The 8535-nt window shown below is 40.9% G+C and overlaps 2 non-coding genes across 2 annotated transcripts; one reads left to right on the forward strand and one right to left on the reverse strand.

Annotated features, from left to right (window-relative positions):
- Positions 1-848: 848 nt before the first annotated feature.
- On the reverse strand, positions 849-920 carry TRNAW-CCA (transfer RNA tryptophan (anticodon CCA)). Its single transcript has one exon. It is a non-coding gene; the product is annotated as a tRNA-Trp (tRNA).
- A 6525-nt stretch (positions 921-7445) lies between these two features.
- On the forward strand, positions 7446-7518 carry TRNAR-ACG (transfer RNA arginine (anticodon ACG)). The gene has a single exon. It is a non-coding gene; the product is annotated as a tRNA-Arg (tRNA).
- The last annotated feature ends 1017 nt before the right edge of the window (positions 7519-8535 follow it).

Raw genomic sequence — 8535 nt, forward strand, 5'->3', positions numbered from 1 at the left:
AATGCATTGAGGAACTGAAAGAAGGCCCCTGTGATATGGAGTTAGTAATCACAGTTAATTGTTTTCTTTTGTGTTAAGCAAGAGAAGTTCAGGATAAGACGTGCACTTAAACACAAGCATAATAAGGAAACTGCTTTAAAAGAGCAAGAGAAGATTTGGAGAGAGGAGTTAGGAGGTTCTGTCAAAATCCCTGGCAAGGAATAATTGGTGGAAGAAAGAGGTCATTGTGGTAATGAAAAGAAGTGGACAGATGGCATGTAACATATTAGGAGGTAAAACTTTGCAAAACTGGCTGCTCAGATTGGGAAGTAAAGAAGAGAAAGTGTAGCCCAGGGCAGCTCCAGGGTCTTGGCTCACGGGGGCTGGGGATGAAACTGTGGGCCGGATGAGAAGAATGCAGGAAATGTTGGAGGCCTGTCAGAAAAGAAAGAGTCGGGAAGGAAAGAGGGCCAAGGAAGAGCCTGAGGACCGGCCAGTACTTAGGTGGATACGGGAATCCTGAGTAGCTAAGGAACGCGAGAAGTGATAAGAAAGGAGACTATGTAGTCCTTGGTGTCAGCGAGGAAACTTAAATATTTTTTTAAAGTAAGGTAGCAAAAGATGCACGACCGATGTGGGGATTCTGTCCCCCATCTTAGAATCCCCAAAGCAAGCAAAAGGCAGAAGAGGAGATACAGTCACATCCCACTGAAATTCTAAAAAGGTAGATCATCTGTTCTCTTTGTGTGGATTCAGTCTCAGGCAGCCCTAACAGGTCTCACACTGGGGATCAACTTCAGGCAACTATGCCTCGAAGGAAAGTAGACTGTCAAATGATTTTTGTTTCTCTCTCCAAAATGTAATCACTGTGACCCCGGCGTGATTTGAACACGCAACCTTCTGATCTGGAGTCAGACGCGCTACCATTGCGCCACGAGGTCACAGGCAAGGGTGTCTCCGCCTTCCTACCACAGAATTCTGAATCATTCCCCTCCCCTACCTCCAGATTCAAAATATTTATTTCTTTATCATTAACTTTGATTATTTTTCACTCCACCTTTCACAGTTTTGCTAATGCTTCCATGAGAAAAATTAAGGGATTGATCATAGTAAATATTAATCCCAAACGCTCCATATGGGGAAAGAAAAAACAAAAGGAAAAACGTTCAATCTTTCCACTCGTCGAAATTTCTCTATTTTGAGAATAAACATATATATATTCGTTTTAGACCCTCAGTGAAGCAGGAATAAAAACGGCTACAAAGTTGCGGGTATTGCTTTACCTGTAAATTCCCTAAACGCCGCCCTCTTCCGTTACAAACTTCCAGCCTTGCGGAGGCCCGGCTTCGCATCTTCTACCTTGCTCCTCCCTATCCGCGCACCAGCTCCATCTTCAACCTGGAGAAAAGCTGCTTCTTCTCAAGGCATAGCGCCGGTGGCATCTCTTCCCAAAATTCTCACTTCCTCAGTAAGAACCCGTGGGCTGTGCGGGCTCTATTGTGTGCACTTGACATTCACTTTACAAGGTGAGCCCCAGAGAAATCGCTTGCATTTACGGAGCGCTTAGCACTGACTGCTATTCGTGTGTTACAAGCTTTTTAATTCGTATTATCTCAGGTATGTGGTAGAAAACGATTCCATTTTCTACCTGGATGGTGAAGATCTGAAAGCCAGGCCTTTGACAATAGTAACATGTTAGAAACAGAAATTCTCAGCCACACCCCCAAAATCCACACCCTAAAAAAATCTAGACATACTGAATTTGACACTCTGGGCTTGAGGCCCAGAAATCTGTGTTTTAAGAAACCTTCCAGGTGATCATGCTGCACGGACAAGTCTGAGAATCTCTGACCCATCCTAGAGACCCTATACTTTATGCTCTCGAGAAAGTAAACTTCCAGTCTTCTTCCAGAACTGAGGAAGGGCAGTTTCCAAATGAAGCTAGTGCTGAAATTCCTGAGACAATGAGGCCATTCTATGCGGGGTGGGATGGGGGTTCTGTGGTGAAAATCTGGTTGCCTGTTTGCTTTTCCCACTATGTGTTTAGGATTCAGCTTCCTAAGGTCTGACAAATCAGCTATCACTTCTTAATAGCCTTTCCAGATTACAAAACTTCGTTGCTCTTATCTCCTCTCTGGAAATTTTTCTCCTATGTAAATTTGTATTTTAGAGTTATTCGAGTGTGATTTCCGGGGAGGAAAAAGTAAATTTTTGTGTTTAATCCACAATCAATCTTTACCTAGATAGCAAGGGAGTGGAGGTTCCCTGGATCTGTGAAGCAACTCGGTTCTGTCTTGGCTTAGTTTACCCCTCTCCTCCTTCAGCTATCAGCTAGAGCATTTCCTCCCTGGCGGGGCCTTTCTCCCTAGTTCCCGTAAAAAGATAAAGCACACTATCAATTAAAGCATTTTTATATATATATTAATATCACCATATTTCAATCATTTTAGCATTATATTCCTCTCCTTGGTGGTTATTCAGTTGTAACTTTACAGTATATTTGATCATTAGGTTAATTTTTGTTACCTAATCGCACACATGAAGAGCAGCAGATTATTTTTCTTTTAAAAAATGTTTTCCGCATCTACTGTGAGGAAACTACATGGCCTAATGGATAAGGCGTCTGACTTCTGATCAGAAGATTGAGGGTTTGAATCCCTTCGTGGTTGCTCGACAGCGTTTGTATTTCTGTTGGAAGAATCCAAAAACGTTTTGTTCGTAGTGGCATTTCTGCTCCCTTTTAATACTTTTCTTTGTTAAAGCTGAAAATAAGAAATTTACTCATTTTCACCCTAAGAGTTTATTCTCCATATATTTCCCCTCCACATTCTTTGCCTTTCTTTTTGTTTCTTTTGTTTTATCCAAGTATCTTTTGTTTATAGCTCATTACCACAAAACAGCCGGTCCATTCTCTAGGTCGGCGCTACTCAAAATTTCCTCTTTGGACCCGCAGCAGCCCCTGGGAGCCGCTTAAAAACGCAAATTTTTAGCTGTACATTCCGCAGCTCCACGCCACCCTCTGTTTACTGGATTAGCATCTCTGCAGGTGAGGCCCAGGAATCCGGGTTTTATCAAGTTATCCAGGTGATGCCTGTATGCACTCGAGTTTGAGAACCGCTGGAGACTTTACAATCTGCATACTGTCGCGCTCTTCCCGTCCACTTGGCCAGAAAGTGCAAACTCTTCGGAGCCTTTTAGCGCTCATCAACCTGAGTTCCCAGGTTGCTACGCAAAGACTGGGAGGCGCGGCAGGAGGGAATGCACCGAAAAAAACCCATTGCCGTCAAGTCGGTTCCGACTCATAGCGACCCTATAGGACAGAGTAGAACTGCCCCCATAGAGTTTCCAAAGAGCTCATGGTGGATTTGAACTCCCGACCTCTTGGTTAGCTAGCAGCAGTAGCACTTAACCACTATGCCACCAGGGTTTCTTAGGAGGGAGAGGGAGGCAAAAAAAAAGGGCAACAACCATGACCAGAATGACTCTCACATATGTAGAAGGAATGGTAGAATGAAAACAATCACTATCTCTAACCCCCAGAGAAATAGTAGACCTAGGCAAAGAACATTAGCGATCTTAAAACCATTAGGCAAAGGGTTCCTGGGAAATAACAGAGGTGCAAGGTACTAAACTTACCACTCACCAATTACTTGCCAATTGGAAAGTGAAAACAGAGAGAACCCTGGGAGCACTACTTTATTTTCATTATCATTGGGATATACTGACTAGTGCCTCTTGATGTGAGGTAAGTACTGTTTAAAGTACACCGTATCAGGCCAAAATTTTTTAACATGAATCTAATCAGTTAATCAAAAGGATAGAATCAATCCTTTAGACTTCCACTGTACAGGAAATGTTGTTGTTGTTTGGTGCTGTGGAGTTGGTTCCAACTCATAGGGACCCTATACACAACAGAATGAAACACTGCCCAATCCTGCACCATCCTTACAATAGTTGTTATGCTTGAGCTCATTGTTGCAGCCACTGTGCCAATCCACCTCACTGACGGTCTTTCTCTTTTCCGCTGACCCTGTACTCTGCCAAGCATGATGTTCTCCAGGGACTCATCCCTCCTGACAACATGTCCAAAGTATGTAAGGCACAGCCTCGCCATCCTTGCTTCTAAGGAGCATTCTGGCTTTACTTCTTCTAAGACAGATTTGTTCATTCTTTTGGCAGTCCATGTTATATTCAATTTTCTTCGCCAGTACCGAAATTCAAAGGCTTCAATTCTGCTTCCTTCTTCTGTATTCCTTGTCCAGCTTTCACATGCATATGATGCAATTGGAAATACCATGGCTTGGATCCGGTGCCCCTTAGTCTTCAAGGTGACATCTTGCTCTTCGACACTTTAAAGAGGTCCTATGCAGAAGATTTGCCAAATGCAGTGCATCTCTTGATTTCTTGACTGCTGCTTCCATGGCTGTTGATCGTGGATCCAAGTAAAATGAAATCCTTGACAACTTCAATCTTTTCTCCGTTTATCATGCTATTGCTGATTGGTCCAGTTGTGAGGATTTTTGTTTTCTTCACGTTTATATTTTTCTTTATGTTTATGTACAGGAAATAGAGGAATAAATTAAAAGATTGTGTGAGGATACAACGAGACAAATCCACAAGACAATTGGCTTGGACTTTTTAAAAAAGACAATGTCAAAACAAAGCAAAAACAACAAAAATGATACAATTCTTGTCTAGGTTAAAAGAGATTGAGGAAACAATGAAATAAATGAATGGCCTTTGACTGGATCCTGTTTAAAAACAGTTCTGAAACACGTTTTGTTGTTGTTATTAGTTACTATCCATTATTATTACATCTTTATTAAAATAAAAAATAGTATGGAATAGATGATATATGGTAAGATAGAGTACCTTGTAAAGAACCTATGGGCATCTGTAATTGTGGTTGACTGGTTAAGATGAAGGACTAGAATTTCATTGGGATCACCCTTTGCAACTTGGAGCATTAACTTTTATGTCTTCATCTCCATCTCTGCCCACTAATTACCATATTATAGTGCAAGCTACTTTTTTAGGTATTAAACTTTCCCTTGGATCTTTTACAAGTTACCTAACAATGGATTTCTCATTGCCCTGGAAGAAATTGTTTTGGATGACTAAACTAAGTCAAGGGAACTCATAGAACCTTGTTTTGTTTCAATTCTGAGGCTTCTTGGGTTCAAATTCCCATTGACTGAAAAAAATCAAGCTAAAAGAAGGTCTTCACATAGTTGCATTTAGAACGACACAGTAATCCCACCACTTCCTTTTCTACAGCCATAACTGATGCAGCACTTGATTTAGGTCGCGATGTCACCTAAATCAAGATCCTGAGAAGACAGCTGCCTATTCAAATGACTGGAAGAAATCCATATTTGTATCCATTCCAAAGAAAGGTGATCCAAAAGATTGCAGAAATTATCAAACAATATCATCACTATCACACAAAAGTAAAATTTTGCTGAAAATCTTTCAAAAGTGGTTGCAACCGTGCATCAACAGGAAACTTCCATAAATTCAAGCCAGCTTCAGAAGAGGTGTGGAACAAGGGATATCATGGCTGATGTCACATGGATCATGGCTGAAACCAGACAATACCAGAAAGTTGTTTACCTGTGTTATTTTTTTTTTAATTCTTGCAAATAGATTTTTATCTTTATTTAATTTCTATCAAGCATTTGGGATAATATTTAAATGATTAGCCTGATCAATCGTAACGCTATGCTGGAAGAAACAGATTTGATGGTGCCTTCTAAAATATATATTCTCCTCACATTCTTAGCTTCCACCCAAATCCTTGCCGATGTAAATATTTTGTGGCCTTTCTCTAGAAACCAAAATTCCTGCATCTGGTGTAAATAGATAACTCCTGTGCAGGAACTCAGGTGGTGGAGAGAAGAGCACTAAAGGTTCTTGCTAATTTCAGAAAGTCAACATATGAATCAAAAGAAGTTCCAAGGTCCTAGTGCCACCTCACATAAGAGGTGGGGCAAATTAAGGCAATGTTCCCAGGCCACATCAGAGAGAGAGGATGAAAAAATTCTAGGGAGCTTGAGGGTAAATGAAGCCATGTAGAAAAAGTATTAACTATGGACATGCTAGATTAGTCTAAACTTTTAAAGGGCACCACAGTGCTTTTTCTAAGCTAAATCTGAGTTAATGGCAAGAGTCATCCTATTAAAGCAAAGGATGGAATTTGTCTAAACTATTTTTGCAATGGGTAACATTAACCAGGTCTCATGGGTGTGACTGACATTAATTATCATTCTGTATTGTAGCTGAGCTCCCCAGAATTCAGGATGAGTGGGAAATAACAGAGTCAGATGGTACAGTTGCACTGGATGGTCCAGCTCAGTCCCCAGCCTGAAGAATCAGCAAATACTCTTCCCCAATCAAAGCCTGAGACTCTGATGTAAAACGTTATCCAGCTGGGCATCTTTTCTTTTCAATAAACAATTCACCATTTGAGGAAGTATTGGATTCAGAGTATTATCAATGCGTGTTTTTTGGTATCCCCAAGGGCTACCATGTTTTTTTGACTATGCGAAGGTGTTCGACTCAGTCAATCTTAACAAATTATCAATAACATTGCAAGGAATGGGAATTCCAGAACACTGAATTGTGCTCTTGAGGAACCTGTGCTTAGACCAAGAGATCGTTCTTAGAACAGAATAAGGGGATATTGCGTGGTTTAAAGTCAGGAAAGGTATGTGTCAGGGTTGTGTTCTTTCACCATACTTATTCAATCTGTATGCTGAGCAAATAATCCAAGAAGCTGGACTATATGAAGAAGAATGTGGCGGCACGATTGGAGGAAGACTCTTTAACAGTCTGTCCTATACAGATGAAACAATCTTGCTTGCTCAAAGTGAAGAGGACTTGAGACACTTACTGATGAAGATCAAACACTACAGCCTTCAGTGTGGATTTCACTTCAACATAAAGAAAACAACAATCCTCACACCTGGACTCAGGTGCGCCCCACCCACGACAAGGTATTTTCAATCACCTCATATGCATTTTTTTTTCATATGCATGTGAAAGCTAGACACTGAATAAGGAAGATGGAAGAAGAATCAATGCCTTTGATTTTGGTGTTGATGAAGAATATTGAATATACCTCAGACTGCCAGAAGAACGAACTAATCTGTTTGGAGCAAGTAGAGCCAGAATGCTCATTGGAAAGGAGGATGGCAACACTTCATCTAACATACTTTGGACATGCTATCAGGAGGGCCCAGTCCCTGGAGAAGAGCATCATGCTTCGTAGAGTAGAGGGTCAGAGGAAAAGAGGAAGACCCTCAATGAAACACGTTGAGCAGTGACTACAACAATGGGCTCAAGCATAACGACTGTGAGGATGGCGCAGGACAGAGCAGTGCTTCTTTTTCCTGTACATAGGGTACCTATGAATCAGAACCCACTCAAGGGCGCCTAGAATTTACTACGATGCTGCTTCTCTGTTTGGGCCAGTGGCGCAATGGGTAACGCGTCTGACTACGGATCAGAAGAATCCAGGTTCAAATCCTGGCTGGCTTATTACCCTTCTCTAATTTTGAAGTTCCACAAAAAAAAAAAAAAAGTTACTGTGGAAATATTAGGTTCTGAGAAATAACTCCACCAGGAATTTCATTCTCTCACTGGCAAGTATTTGTTCTGTATCTACCAAGTACAAAGTACAGTGAGGAATGAAAGACATCAGAGAGACTATTAGTGCTGCCTTTTGTTCTCATTTCTCTCTCATTCGAACTAAATACAAAGGAGCTATTGCTGCCTCTTACACTCTTCTGTAGGTGTTTTTGTGTCATTTGTTTGACTGATTGATTTAATTATGAAGAAATAACACTGTCTTAGGCTGGGTTCTCTAGAGGAGCAAACCAGTGAAGAGTGCATGTACATATATAAATACGTATCCAGTTGCCACTGAGTCTGTTCCAACTCGGACCACAGAATAGAACAGGCACATAGGATTTGCAAGAAGCAGCTGGTGGATTCTAACTGCCTGTGGTTACCAAACAGAAGATTTAAACACTGCAGCACCAGGGCCCCCTAATTAAGCAGTCCTTTTTAAAATCCTTCTTGAGTCATCCCAATTGGAACATGTTCTCTCCTGTTGAGACCCTGACTGATAGAAACCCAGATAGAGATGATGAGGCCATTATGAGTGGCTGGAAATAGTTCAGAGGAGGGGTGGCTAATAGAGAATATTATCAATGTTTTGAATATTGGGCAAAAACATGAAAATAGACATATACTATTTTATAATAGTTTTAAAAATACAGAAGGATCACTGGGTCTTTAGCCTGCTTTTTAAGGAGGAGATGAAGACCTGGTAGCAAACAGGAATTGCTTGTGATACTCAAATTCTCTCTCAAAAAGATGATTCTGAAGGATCAAAGACTCAAGGCTGTATTTATTCTGTTCCAGAGAGAAAGGGATATGGTTTTACCTCTTTTTGCCATTTGAGGAAAACGATGAGCTTTTTTATAACCTAGGAAATATTCCATTTACCTTTTTGTGTGCCTTCTCCTCACGAATCTTTAAGAATGTATTTTC

Source organism: Elephas maximus, chromosome 1 (genome assembly GCF_024166365.1).
Source record: "Elephas maximus indicus isolate mEleMax1 chromosome 1, mEleMax1 primary haplotype, whole genome shotgun sequence".
NCBI lineage: Eukaryota > Metazoa > Chordata > Mammalia > Proboscidea > Elephantidae > Elephas > Elephas maximus.